Raw genomic sequence first — 15316 nt, forward strand, 5'->3', positions numbered from 1 at the left:
TCTCTCCCTCACATGTCATCTCTGCTTGAACAACCCCTCTCATCATCAGCTTCCCAATTGACATGACTCACAAACTATTAAAGCTCCATCCCTCCCTTCCTCTCGCATTGTTTTACCTCCTCCTCTTGTTAAGCAGGTTTTCTCCAGATGCTCATTAAAATCTTCTCGGGAATCGGACAGGGAGAATCACAGCAGACTTTCCTCCATCCTCCCTACTCCCTGCTCACTCACTGTTTCTCTCGCTGCCAAAATGCAGCATGGAGTTGGTTGTGTGTTTTCCCATCCACCATTTCCATTTCAAGTTTTTCTGGGAAGGCTGTTGGTAAAAATACGAATGCCAATAAAAGTTGTTTTCCAAGCTGGACTCGAAAGGTGGATGCAGATAGAGCCTGTTGGTGAGATGAAAACAGTAAGGAAAAGATGTGTCTCCCTCTCCACTCCCAAACACAATGAGTGAAACTTCCTCCACAGTCAAGGTAAAGATAACAAATATGGGAATGTATTCATCTCTTATGATGCCTAAAGGTAGTGGATCATAACATATAGATCTAATCTGCAAATAGTGTTGTTTTTTTAAGGAGATCCGGGCAAAGCTAGGCTACGGCTGTTGTAATCGCAGAAAAAAAGAATGGATGAAATAAGACATAGACCTGCATCTTTATTGAGATCTGGCGCAATGGTAACCTGGACCAGTCTCCTGTAAGGAGCTGACTGCAGGACAGAGTGCAGGACCAGAGGAGGCAGATATTATTCATGATGCTCGGTACTCAAACCTTTAAAGGACAATGTTTTCCTACATTTCATATGCCTGGTTAAAAGCAAAAGTTTATTTGAATTTTACTAACAGTGGATAACAAAGTGTCCTGTTGTGAAGAGCTCTGTGTTATCAATTTGAGGTTATTTTTTCCCAAAGGGTTTGTTAATTCCATATTGAATTTTGGGGAGCTTTACTGGAAGACAGACAAACTCCAGGTGTCCCTTGATAACCTAAAAGATGTGGGTCCGTCAGCGCACAGTTAAAGAAGCAGTGTTTTCTTCACTTTCATTCTTAACAGCTGCTTCTGATAGAGGGTTTTATTTCAGACAATCAACTCAGTGGTTATCCATACAGATATGGGAGTTTTTGTCCATCCCTCAATAAACGTGATAGAAATCTCCTCATCAGCACTGAACCCCCTTCCAGTAGGTCTCAATTCAAGCGGTTATCAATGCTATAATTAGAGGAATTAATCTCCCTGTCATTAAACATTATCTCTGCTGGATTTCTAAAGGGTTTTTAAACTCTGGACCCACAAATCAGCTGCTCATTGATTTGGTCCCGTCCAGCTCTAAAATGCAAGTACACCCTCTCCAGAGGAAACATTGTTTTCACCCTGTTGTTTGAAACTTTTGTATTGTAGAAAAGACTGTTACCTCTCAATCTCACACATGAATAGCAGTGACATTTTTAAGCAATATAAATCAGGAGTCTTTGCCCAGAACAGAAACAGCTCTTATTAAATTTACCAATGATTCACTGCATGCCGCTGATCCTGGGGCTTGTTCAATTTGAAATCTGTTCGATTTGAGTTGTTCATTTATTATCACACAGACAATCTTATAAATTGCCTTGAAAAAAATGAGTTGCTATTAAGGACATAGACACATTTTCTGGTGATATGGATTGTCTCTATGATATTATATGCTGGATGTCAGAAAACTTCCTCTGGCTCAATGAGACCGTTTTCACTTCTCTCATATCACTTTTACTTGACCTGTTTTTTTTAATATTATTATTATTATCATACACTCATTTTAATGAAAGTCTTATTGTTGTTTTCATTGTTTCATCTTTTTTGTTGTTGAATATTCATTCATTAAGAAAGACTTTTTGCCATTGACTTACATTGGGAAGAATGGAAAAGGATTAGGCCACATAAAAATAAATCTGAGAAAAACATTAACTTTAAAGTCAGAATTCTGACGTTAATCTCAGAATTCTGACTTTTTTCTCAGAACTAAAAAGAAAAAAAATGTGGGGAGAAAAAAGTTACAATTCTGACTTTAAAGTCAAAAGTCCATGTACCTGTAGTTGCCAAACTTCAGTGAGAGACTCTCATAATACAGTACGGAACAATGAAGGAGACAACAGAGTTTCTGAACGCCAGAAGCGTCCCGGAGGAAACCATATTCCAAATGGAAGAACAAAGGGTGAGTTATAAATCTATATGTGTTTTTTGGCGCTCGTAAAAACAATGCAAAGGCGTTAGAATGTGAAATGCAGACAATGATTAGCTAGCATCAAGTGTGTTAGCTTATATGCTAAGTTGATTTTTTTCCCCCCATCTAAAAAAAAAAAATGTAAACGTAAATAATGGGTTTAGTTTTTTCGACACACGAGTTGATGCTTGTTGGAACAGTGACGGCTAACCAAGACCAACAGCCTGGTGTTTTCATGTTTCTGTAGAGATTGAATTAAGTATGTTTATTAAGGCAGCTAGCAGCTAGCTGAGAGCCTGACGTCTACCACTCACCTGCCTGCTAATTATTGGGGTGAGTTATACATAGAGAAATAATTGCTAACCTTTGTCTCAAGATGTTGTCTGTATAACATTGTAAAAGTGATTATTGCAGTTTGTTAACAGTTCAAAATTATTTTAATAAAAACTGATATTTTAATGTTTACGAACTGTTCATTGATAATCTGATTGTAGTACACAGCTCAATTTAAAAAAACACTATATAAAATATATCTAAAGTTCCTGAAGACACAAACACACCTCCTAAATAACACACTTGCCCTTTAATTATGTCATGTTATATGTTTCTTGTCATTTCTGTCAGTGTCATGCCTGAAAGACACTGCTGCATCACCATTTTCAGTGGGTCTCCAAGGGTCCAGAAGAACATCCAAGAGGAAAATGAAAAGACCAATAAAGGCCAATAAAATGAACTGAGAAACTACACTTTTATTGTGAAAACAAAGATCTGCACAACGAATAGTTTTTGGGCCTAACAGGACCATCATTTGTTTGAAGTTGCACATCAGAGAAAGTGTGGTCAGCTGATCAAATGCACCTATGTTTTTGCTTTTTCAAAATGTACTGTACAATCGAAGAAATTATTATTTAAATTTGCCTCACTATATAATCTTTACAATACTTGTGCCTTTTACCGTGGAATTTGTAATGTCACACACAAATCTGCAGTCAGATTTGAATGTGTAATCTAACATTTTCAGTAACAATAAAAGACAAAAGAAGTACAGATACAAATGAAATGTATTGAACCAGAAGTTATAACACATGAACTATCAAAAAGGTTTTGAAAAAAAGGACAAGATAGACAAAAAGTAAACTATATGTTAACCTATTAAATGTATAAGTAAAACCTTTTGTCAAATAGAGAGACAGACTTGGCCTGTGCAGGTGGTAACAACTACTGTATGTCCAGTATGGGCTCAGGTTCTGTACAGCTGGTGCAGGTCTTCCTTCCTCAGGCCTGGTGCTGTCCTCCTCCCATAGAAAGACCTCTCTACCTCAGTCCTCGGACTTCCAGCACACTGAGGTTTCTCCTGTAAGTTTCTGCAGCTCTCTGGGCTCCACGCCGTCTCAAATTATTCATGCTGTAAATATGAGAGGGGGAAAAGTGAGTGCTTTAGATAATAAATAAATATAATGAAACTTTTAAGACTAGTTCAGTTTTTCTAGGTTGTGTTACAAATAATCAATTTATTGAAACGGAACATTAAAAGATAATTCACTGTTTTCTGGAGGGATCATATTTGTCCTTCGCGTTGTTTTTACGAGCGCCAAATCAACACATATAGATTTATAACTCACCTTTTGTTCTGCCATTTGGAATATGGTTTCCTCCTGGACCCCTCTGGCACGCAGAAACTCTTTTACCTCCTCAATTTTTCCGCAGTGCATTATGAGAGTCGGTCACTGAAGTTGAGCCACTACAGGTATCCTGATTTATGTACTGTACTTTAATCTCAGAATTCTGAGATTAAAGTATTAAAGAATTATTTCCTCCCAAAAAAAAAAGTTTTGTTCTGAGAAAAAAGTCCGAAGAATTCTGACTGTCCTTTTCAAAAACAAGTCCATATTAAAAGTTGTAAAATTTTAAAATGTATTTTCTCTCTCCATTCATTCTACTGAGCCGAAGAGGGAGATCGGGGGCGGGGCATAAGGGGAAAATCAACTGCGCAAGCTCTATATGCCCCTTTTCCACCAAACCAGATCCGGTTCAACATCCGATCTTTAGCCTTTTCGGGCACTTTTCTGGTTCTAGCCAAGGGGCAACCTCCGGGGCTGAGCAGTGAAACGCATATGGAAGTGCCAAAAACTGCAGTTCATCGAATGGCCGCGTGGCTTGGCTCCAAAACAGAGCAATTTACATAGACCCCCCAATTTTTACAGCAGAAATAAACATGTTTACAGCGTGGTACAAAAATTGCTTTTGATCTCTATAGCTAATTTCCCTATTCATGACTATTGTGAGGAGGGTGAATTTCTATATAACTCTCCTGTTTTAATTATATTAAGGCTTAAATGTATGCATAATTAAGGGCGTGGTCGCTTTGGTTGACAGGTCAGCGCCGTCAGTGGGCGCTAGCCGCTAGTTGTCTGCTCTGCTAGCTCCATGTTGGTGCATTTTGAATGCAAATATCAGACATAATATGGCTTGCTGTGCGATTAATTGTACTAACAGACCGTCCAAGAAGTCTGGTCTCCAGTTTTTTCGGTAAGTGAAATTGTATTATTATTTTATATATATTTTAGCACCGTTAGCACTAATTATCAAGTGTGTCTGCTCCATAGAATGTATAAAGTATCGTCTACTCACTTGTTAGATTAGCTCGTTAGCTAGCTAATTAGCCGTGGGTTAGCCTTCGAGCAAGACGCCCACGATGCTAAACGGGAGCTTATGATAGCCACCTTGCTGCTGGAGAAAATACTACCGCATGAGAGTAGCATACGGTAGCATGCAGCCTAGCTTGGAAGCCTTCGCTATCTTGGTAGCTTCGAGCTAGATGGGCGTGTTTCAGTAGCCACGCCCGCTTCAGCTCCAACCCTATGTCCATATTTGGATTAGCCAGGAGGAGGCGGGAGGTAGACTGAGAAGATGTCGACGTTTTGGTGTTTTTTTTGGATGTGTATTGTGTGAGACCAGAGATGTAGTTCATTTGTGTGGCTTCACACAAAAATAAGTGTTACTTCACAGTTTTACGACAAACTTGACTTGCAAATTTTAAATTGAAAAACATCATATGTGTAATTCATGGCACAATTCAAATGGGATCAAACAATTATTCTCTCACCAATGCCTACCATACATATTTTTTTCGGAAATAAGGTCCCATGGGTCGGAAATACAAAGGCAGGACTTAGGCTCTCTATGCTCTCGACAGCCAGGCATGATGGCTAATTTGTGACGTTTTGCTCTCGAGAAGCTCAGGCCATATTGTCTTCATGTGCTAATGACCAGCTCTCATAGGAATGAACGAGTTCCCGCCTACAACGCTGTATCCAGTTCTTATTATACATCCATGATTCAGAGATGCACAAAGACAGTCGCACAATGATGATGTCACAGACAGACGCGTGGTACGATCAGAATCGCGATAACAGGGAAGAGTGGCGCGGCCAGAGACTCGGGTAAGTATTTCCTTAAAAGCTCATAAAATAAAAAAATGGATTCATTTATAATTGCTAATGGTTATATTTAAGATAGATGCGTGAGTGTCATAAAAGTTTGTTGTGCTTTGTTCACGATATCCGCAGATAGAAAACAGATGTGCGTGAGAGTTCTTCGCTGTGCGGGGTCAGACACGAGAGTGGGGTGGCGAAGTCATCAGATATGTGTTCAACAAAACCACATTCAGGTAATGGATGTTTAAGTGTGTGAATGTTGTTTATGTCTGATGCAGAAGAGAGCCCTTCATGTCAACCTCTGCTTCTCTGCATTCCTTGAGTTGTATCCCTAAAAGGCAGTGTTCACATTTAATTTAGTTCAACCACTACAGATAAAGCGGCAACTAAATGACACAGGCACAATAATGTTTTCCTTTCACTAAATGTATGTTATTCTTCTATTGTAAAATAATGATATTTGAGGACCTGTGTACAACTGTGTGTTGGGTTTTAGGCATTTACTTAAAGGTTTCCTATTATGCTATATTTGAACAATAAACTGTAGGTCTCATATCTATACAAAACTTGTCTTTGAAATGTTTTGCTCAAAATACCAAACAGATCCCCCATTGTAGCATGCCTCACCCCCCTCTATTTCAGCCCTGTTCCTGAAGTGCTGATTCTGTGACTGTAGCTTTAAATGAACTAGCTGCTGCTGGCCACGCCCCGTTGGAGCTGCTGCTGGCCACGCCCCTTTGGAGCTGCTGCTGGCCACACCCCTTTGGAGCATCATGATCTCTCTCTGAAGAGAGTTTTCTACCGGGAGAAACTCAGCTAAACGCTGCCATGATTAAACGCCATATTATGTTGAAACCACATCCAGCATTATTTCTGAAACACTTCTCAGAGTTTTCCACTAGAACAGAGACATTATATGTATTATATAAACAACAGCGCCAAGTCCCTCCTGCAGACATCCTGCTGAATACACAGAGGTGCTGCGGAGGGGATTCAGCTCGCCGACTGCATATGGGGGACGATAGTTTGGGATGTGTCATGTGGGTGGGACGTTGCCAGGAGTTCAATGTAAAGCCAGCCCACAATTCGGTTATGAAGTCATAACCGAACCAAATCTGGATCAGCTCGTTTGTACCCCTGTTTTTAGAGCTGTGGGTAAGGAGGAAAAGAGAGAGGGTTGTATTTTCTGACACTTTGTGAGTCTTCTTACACACTGGGGACACATATTCATGTATAAAAGACATCAAAAGGTGCATTTTACATAATAGGGGACCTCAAAAGAAGGAGGTTCAATTAATAATCATAATAACAATAATATATTAATTATTGCAGGTGCTCAAACACACTTCACAGCAATAAGAAAATTAAAGAAATTATAAAACCAAGTTAATAAAAATAAGCTTTGGCATAGTCAGTCCTAGAAACCTACAGCGTTTCATGCATGTTGTGGCCGTATAATAAAGTGATACGATATGGCATTGGGATAATCTTTCTTTTTATTCGAATTTGATTGGCTCACTTTTATCCTGATTGCATTGTAGTTTTTGGTGTAACACATTGAATCTGAGTGGGCCAGAGCGTGTCACTATCTTAGCTCTGGTTAGCAGTGGTTGCCAGTATTCTGTGTTCTTGCCAGGTGGGTCTTCAGTGGGATTTGATTTGACTGTAATATCAGCACAGGACTGTAATCGCCACATGGCTAAAGATGTTCACATTAACGTGTACTTCTTGCCGGGAACAATCAAATGACCCTTTCAATGACAAGTCACTGGACCAAGGTATTTTTGTTATTCACAAAATAACCTCTTCCACTAGATTTAATATTGGATATGATTAATTTAATGCAAAGGGGAAATGATTTAATATTGTATTTTGAAATATTTTCTTCAGGACCTTATTATTATATGTACTGTATATTTGTGATCAATCATTTAACCTCTTAACTTTAGCATTTCCTAAATAATATATGTCCAAAAAAACAGGCAATGTTAACTAAAACTGACACTTAGTGGCAAGATCAGTGATCTCAAGGTCCGGGTACTCACACACACAGACACACACAATACACAGACACACACGCATACACACAATCAATCCAATTCTTTGTATTGGCCAAACTCTACCTGATACTAACGCAGGGACCCTTGGAGCTCTGGAGTTTGTTAATTGATTAACTCCATCTCTGCCTGGATCTGTGACCTGATGGGCCCTAAGGTAACCTTTGACTTTATCTTATCAACATCACCTCCATTCCTCCTCCACCTATTCCAGCTTTCATATGATAATATTTGGTTGTATTATTAATTTATTTATTAATCAAAGTTCCACATAGTTTAGTATATTTAATAATACTGAATAATTAATATGCTATCACTTCATTGTGTCAATAAGGGCGGGGCCCTGAGGAGGATCTAATGTGAAAATGAATACTGAGAGCCATTTTAATGCTGCACCTATATGAATATTATGTTTATAACACAATTTACATATGCAGTTGAATGTGTACATACATTTGTTTGTATGCAAGATCACAATTGAAAAAGGCTGTTAGGAGCCATCCCATCATCACTCTATAACACAAGCATCTGATCCATTATAGAGCTGAGTGCAGCTCACATTTTCTTTCCTCAGTTTAAATAGTACAAGACACATTATGGAGAGTATAAGGTGGAGGAAGTGCTGCCCATGGGCCTCCGCCTCCCCCCACCTACACCCACCTTATTACAAAGGCATCTTTATCAAGCTCTGGGCCCATTAAATACATCATTGGAGTGGTGATTAAAAATGAAATAGACTTAAATGCAGTAATCAATCATTTAATAGGTTAACAGGCTTAAAATATCAGAGCTCTGTCTCAACCTGATCCCACCGGGGGAAAGAGGAAGGAAGTGGGGTGGCAAGGAAGGAAAGATACCTGGGGAATAATGTCTGACATTATCACTTGGATCTGTCTCTGTCACAATTTATAATCTCTTATAGTGACAGAAAACATTCTAATCTATTATAGTTTCTTCTCAATGTTCTTATTTGTTTTTCCATTTGAGGTATAATGTGCAGCGAGCTGATCATGAGAGTCGAAAGAACCCCAACAAGGGCAGCAGGTCTGGACTCGTCCTGGAAGATTAATACTCAAAAAGTACTCCATTCTGTTTTTAACGGGGAATGACTCTACAAGGCTGACTCTACATTGATCCAACTTCTTTTTTTGAATGCATCACATGGTTCCTTGATCAGAGCGTCCTTAGCACCTTGATTCTGATTGGTCTGAATTGACCAATCCAGAAATTACCAAGCCAAAACAACATTATAAAGTGTGTGTGTGTGTGTGTGTGTGTGTGTGTGTGTGTGTGTGTGTGTGTGTGTGTGTGTGTGTGTGTGTGTGTGTGTGTGTGTGTGTGTGTGTGTAGAATAAACAGGATGTTCTCTAACGAACCATCTTAAGAGCCATAAACCATCAAATGGCAGATATCCAAAGCACACGTCACACATGAGATCCACACAGGAGCAGCTTAAATGCTGGGAGGATGAGCTCTCTTTCTCTGAGGGAGAGAATATGTCAAATGAAGATAACAAAAAAGAAGAGAAGTTGAAACTCGAGCAACATTTTAGACTGTTTACTTTTAAATGCAGAACCTTTTTGTACTATCAGAAAGTAACATGTATTTATTTTTTATAAGTGTACTTTATAAATAGGGTGAAAATAAATTTGATTTATTTCATTTGATTTGACATTTATTGCTGATTTAATACAGATGTCAATACCACTAGTGGTAATTTCTATATACAGCACAGGAGTATAAGAGAATATGTAATGTTCTCTAACTGGACCTTCCTGAATTTGCATCCATCCCCCTGCCTTGTCTTGTCTCTTATTCTGTTCCAGTTTTAGCATTTTGGTATTGCAATCTATGTTCATTCTCTTTATTGTTTTGCACCGACACCAAGGATATATCCTTCTGTTCCTCCATGCACAGCACGGTATAGAGACAGTCAATTAAATCTCTCTAAACTTGAATATTTAGTGAATGTTTGAATCGCCTTCCTCTGTTAAAAAGTGTCTGCCTATCCTGCTGTGTATCATGCAAAGTCTACCTGAACTGCATAATGGATGGAAAGTGATCATGACGGGGTGTATGAGTAACGGATATATTCAACTAATTGCACACAACTGGAGCAATTAGCATGCTGCTATATAGAATTAAAAGCATGTGGGCTATGGAGTGTTCAGTGTGGAGCATCTTTTGAATTGCTGCATGAATGCCCCTTTTCTGAGTGAAGCTGTGCTCTGGATTCACACAGCGGCTGAGTGTGTGAACGATGTATTCTGAAGAACGCCCTCCCACTGGTGTCGCTCCAGGCTTTCTTTCTCTCCACTATGATATGAGGCTAGTAGCAAATATAATTATTTTTTGGGAGAGGAATATGACTAAAAGGTCCAAATTGTAACCTTTTATCATCTGTGCTAAGAGCCGCAGATGGGTGCCGAAGCCTGGCACAGCAGAGGAGGATGAAACGTTGCCATAAAATGTCGTCTCCAATACACCAGTCGAAGCGTCTTCAAAGTTTATATAATGCACAGGATGGATGCATACAATCTTGCGTGCTTGTTTGTATGCGTGTTTAGAGAGAGGCAGGATTTTGCATGCAGACTTTGCGTTATATTTAGTGCTGGGTGTAGACTTGAGTTTACCCCAAGTCTTCACCTGAGGACTAAGCCTGAAACAGTTTCCATACCTCAATGGCGAAAAATATATGTTTTTGTTATAGTTTTAATTAGTTTTACCAAAATAACTGGATTTAATTGTATTTAAAGTAACATTCCCAAATAACTAAATCCTTCAAATTTGCCTATTCAGTTTCTGTGGAATGTGAAGGGTTAATTGAATGAAGCTCCTTTGGCCGTCTCTGGAGTTACTGGGAAGATAGGAGGTGAGGGGGGGTCCAGCTATAAATGCACAAAGGGCCCAACTATAGTAACTCAACGAGAGAGTAATGTCAAATGACAGTACAATTGACCAATCATATCTTCCCTCTCTATTCGCCTTATTCACCTGGCGGCCATTTTAAAACTTGCACGATGTTGAGGCGTACACAAACCCGGAAATTCGACTCCGACGCATACGGTCAATGCAGCAATGGAGAGTGCCAAAGCAGTGTGGACGACCAATCTTTCAGGTCTGCAAGGAATAACCATCCAAAATGTGGAGCAGTGGGCCAGTACAGACAGCAACATCCCCCGGGCTGTGTTACTGAAGGGATACAGCAGGGGCTACTGCTCGCTTGAGCTTCCTGATGAAGTAGAGGCGTTGCTGGGCCTTCTTTGCCAGTGCAGTGGTGTTGTTGTTCCAGGTGAGATCGTCTGTGATGGTCACACCCAGGAATTTGGTGCTGCTCACCTGCTCTACAGCAGCACCATTGATGGTCAGAGGAAGGGGGGGTTGGGAGTGGGTTCTCCTGAAGTCAACAACACTCTCCTTTGTTTTCCCCACATTGAGGAAGAGATTGTTATTTTGGCACCAACGGGCCAGCTGGTTCACTTCCTTCCTGTAGTTAGTCTCATCGTTGTGGCTGATGAGACCCACCACGGTGGTGTCGTCAGCGAACTTCACGATGTAGTTGGAGCTGTAGCTGGGTTTGCAGTCATGGGTCAGCAGGGTGAAGAGAAGGGGGCTGAGCACACAGCCTTGGGGGGCCCCCGTACTCAGTGTTAGTGTGTTCGATGTGTTGTTGTTGACCCGGACAGCTTGTGGTCTCTCTGTGAGGAAGTCCAGCAACCAATTGCAGAGAGAGGGGCTGAGGCCCAGGTCTGTAAGTTTACACACGGGGGATGATGGTGTTGAATGCTGAGCTGAAGTCTATGAATAGCATTCTGACGTAGGAGTTCTTAGTGTCCAGGTGTGTGAGGGCTGGGTGTAGAGCAGAGGTGATTGCATCCTCTGTGGACCATTTAGCTTGGTAGGCAAACTGAAACGGGTCCAGGGAGGGAGGAAGAGTGGATTTGATCTGCTTCATGACCAGTCTTTCGAAGCACTTCATGATGGTCGAGGTCACTGCAACGGGGCGGTAGTCGTTGAAGCAGGCTGGAGATGACTTCTTCGGCACAGGAATGATGGTGGTTTCCTTGAAGCACTTGGGAACAACAGCCTTGGTCAGGGAGGTGTTAAAGATGTCTGTGAGGACATCCGGGAGCTCCTCTGCGCAGTCCCTCAGCACTCGACCAGGAATGTTGTCAGGTCCCGCAGCCTTGCGGGTATTAATCCTCAGCAGTGTGCTCTTCACACTGGCTGGGGACAGACACAGAGCCTGGTCGTCGGCGGGTGGGGGGGGGGGGTAGTTTTCTGCGCAGTTGTGTTGTTCTGTGCTTCGAGCGTGCAAAGAAGCCGTTGAGGTTGTTGAGCAGGGAGGTGTGACTGTCACAGGTCTGTGGTGGTAGTTTGTAGTCTGTTATGGTCCTAATACCCTGCCACAGGTCCCTGCTGTCTTTGAAATGTCCTGTGATTTTCCTGGTGTACAGACGTTTAGCTTTCCTGATGCCACGGCACAGGTCAGCCCTGATACAGGTATCATAGTGCTAAGAGCAGTGCCACAGCTAACACCAGCTTGCTAAATGTTCATTATGAGTTTATATCAACAATATACCTTTCCCTGTCTGACTGAAAATAACATGTTGATTTTATCTCATTAACATGTTACCCAAAAATATTATCTTACTTAAAACTAGCAAAGCAAGACAGGGCTAGGTGCATGTTGCTGTTGCTTGTTGATGATTAGGGATGCACCGATTGCAAAAATGTCGGCCGATACGGATGTTAAGAATAACATTTTTGCCGATACCGATGGCCGATTTTTTACCATGTAACCTGTAATGGTAGCATAATGCAGACGGCAGCCTATCCCTTTAAGAGAGAGAGTGGGGGATACGTGTGTGCATGTGTAAGCGCGAGAGAGAGGTTGAGCGAGCCATAGTAAGTTTCTGGAAGTTAACGGGAGTAGCAGCAAGTATAACAAAGTCACAAATCTATACGACGGCCTCCCAAGAACACTGAAGAATGGATTTAATTTACCGATCCTCCAGACACCCGGTACACGGGGCTGAAGTCCTGCAGCATGCGCAGCGTGCAGCAGCAGCTCCTCACAGAGGAGAGGAGACGCCCCCCCCCCCCCCCACCACCACCTCCGAAAAACTTTAGAGTTACAGCAGACCTACAGTCACTCTTCTAATCCTTTAAAATGATGCCCTGACTTCAGATTTGGTCCATCAGATTTTAAAATAACGACGCTAACACGACTTCTCCCGGACACAACATCAAAACATAAACATCGGCGACAGCCATCGGTGATGTCACCTTATTTTACCGATGTGCCGATGGTGGTAAATAGGGCTAACATCGGCCGATGCTGATGTCTCACCGATGTATTGGTGCATCCCTATTGATAATGATAGTATAATGACAGTATAAGTGATAAAGTAAGCTAAGTATTAATATTCATGGTCAGACAAGAGTTGCTCAGTTCTTGGAACATTGTATTCAGGGTCGAGGAAGGTTCTTCAAAATGTAATTAGCTTGTGTTTACAATTGACGTACCACATACAATGGAATGTCATTACTTAAAATAATACAAGTAGCTACCTCCAAAATCCATTCTGTTCACTCTTAATATGAGCTATTCCACAACCCTGACTTTTTTGTACAATGAGTGTTCAAGATTTTAGGTGTCTTTCAAGTTGTGTTCGCAAGTATCATAACTGTAAACAACCTACCACTACCAGCATGTAGATGTAATATTTTCATGGCAGAACATTGAAATGCCAGATGTACCTAACTTACTGAACACTCAATGTATGTGTGTGTATATATATATATATATATATATATATATATCATGTATTTGTTAAAAGCAACTCTGAAGTGTCAAGTGTCTAAAGTTTGATGATCTTTTCAGGTGGAGCTGTCACTGGAGCAGCATTACATTAGGGAGACCAGGTGCAACTGCAAAGCTGGGTTGGGACAGTGCAACCATGTCAACGGGCTAATCTACACTTTGGCACACTCCCTCAAGATGGATTACAAGTCTGTCCCCCCGACAACTAGCAAGACGTCGCTGCCTCAAGCCTGGCACGTTCCATCGAGGGCCCTGGGTGTCAGTCCAACAATGGTGAGCTCTGTGACTGTTACAAAGCTCAAACCACCAGTGACCAACGCACCCCCGCAAAAGAGGCAGCGCACTTCTGAAGGTGTGATGTCGAACCGGTACTGTCCCGTGCCGCTCCTACTTCCAGCAAATGCCTTTGCTGACAGCCTCCACCGAAACCTTAGCGCAATTAAGAGGAACAGTCAGATGTTAAAGCTACTGGAGAAAAACCAACAGCCTGCTGTTCTCGTCTCTACCTGCTTTGGAGACCTTCCTAAGGCATCGGTGTTGAGTTACCACGCCAATCTGTCTTCAAAGGCGGGTAATGATCCCCTGTTCTTGTTACCTTCGCAGCCATGCTCTTTCAAAACAGTCCTGGATGACATTGAGGCGGGATACTATGGTGGCCTGGCAGTCACTTATGATGTTGCATTACAACTCGAGATCGAGACCAGGGGACAGAGCCACAGCAAGACCCAGCATAAAGTCATAAAGAAGGTAGTGTAGACGATGGCGATGAAGAGAGGTCTGGAGCTGGAGCCTGTTGCTGCGGCTGAGTATCAAGCTCTCACTGGTTTTGAGCTCTTCCCCTGTGGTTTTGTCATCAACCCCCACGCCCCACACCTAGGTGCCTCACCTGACCGAAAGGTTATTGACCCCAGTGCCTCACCAACGCACGGCCTCCTGGAGATCAAGTGCCCCAACAAAGACAGCATGAGAGATTGTAAGTACTTGCGCTGCAAGGCTGATGGTACTCTTATCCTGAAGATCACACATTAATACTACTTCCAAGTGATGGGGCAGATGGGCATCACTGGGTTAGAGTGGTGTGACTTTTTTGTCAAGTGCAGAAATGACCATCACATGGAGCAGGTGCACTTCCACCCAAAGGAGTGGGAGAACATGAAGTGTAAATTGGACACGTTCTATTTCACTCACTTTCTGCCTGCTATGTGTAACAAAATCATGTAATCACCGATAATCTGTTTATGTATATAGTTCTCTTTTGTTAATGTTTTTGAATGATTTGTTCCTAATGTCATTTCAAATGTTCTGACCTGTTCTGGTTCCTTTTCCATACGTACAGTATACAAGCAGGCCATTTTGACAACGTTTATGTACAAAGTTACCTTTACAAACCTAGACCAGTGTGCCCATCAATGTTTTTGAGTGACCTGTCTTTTGATGTTCTGAGCAGTTCTGGAGTCTGTATACAAAGTTATAAGGCACAAAGGACATCATCCATGTGTAATAAAATTGTACTTTATTCTTTACAAGTTGTATCAGTGTTTTAAGAGCTTTGTATGGGTTTGTAAACATAACCATGTCAGTTCAAGTATGTAGAAGAAAACACATTTTAGTTCACATTTTAAATAGGCAAAAACAAACAATACAAGTTCACATATTGTCTAGATTCATAAAAAAATAAACAATATTAATAGTGAAAGTTTTGTATAGATTTGTAAAAACAAACAATAATAAAGGTTAAGGTTTTGTATGGATTTGTAAAGGTGAACAATAATAAAGGTTAAGGTTTTGTATGGATT

The 15316-nt window shown here is 41.2% G+C and overlaps 3 long non-coding RNA genes across 3 annotated transcripts; 2 read left to right on the plus strand and 1 right to left on the minus strand.

The window, feature by feature from the left end:
* The first annotated feature begins 2073 nt into the window (after positions 1 to 2073).
* LOC134860169 (uncharacterized) lies at positions 2074 to 2945 on the plus strand. The gene is made up of 2 exons (XR_010165198.1): positions 2074 to 2190; positions 2824 to 2945. It is a non-coding gene; the product is annotated as an uncharacterized LOC134860169 (long non-coding RNA).
* Positions 2854 to 4959, minus strand: LOC134860168 (uncharacterized). Its single transcript, XR_010165197.1, has 3 exons — positions 4831 to 4959; positions 3822 to 3951; positions 2854 to 3604 (listed from the first exon to the last, which is right to left on the minus strand). It is a non-coding gene; the product is annotated as an uncharacterized LOC134860168 (long non-coding RNA).
* Positions 4960 to 5476: 517 nt separating this feature from the next.
* LOC134859341 (uncharacterized) lies at positions 5477 to 6491 on the plus strand. Its single transcript, XR_010165087.1, has 3 exons — positions 5477 to 5642; positions 5769 to 5869; positions 6279 to 6491. It is a non-coding gene; the product is annotated as an uncharacterized LOC134859341 (long non-coding RNA).
* Positions 6492 to 15316: the final 8825 nt, after the last annotated feature.

Source organism: Eleginops maclovinus, chromosome 23 (assembly GCF_036324505.1).
Source record: "Eleginops maclovinus isolate JMC-PN-2008 ecotype Puerto Natales chromosome 23, JC_Emac_rtc_rv5, whole genome shotgun sequence".
In the NCBI taxonomy this organism is placed as follows: domain Eukaryota; kingdom Metazoa; phylum Chordata; class Actinopteri; order Perciformes; family Eleginopidae; genus Eleginops; species Eleginops maclovinus.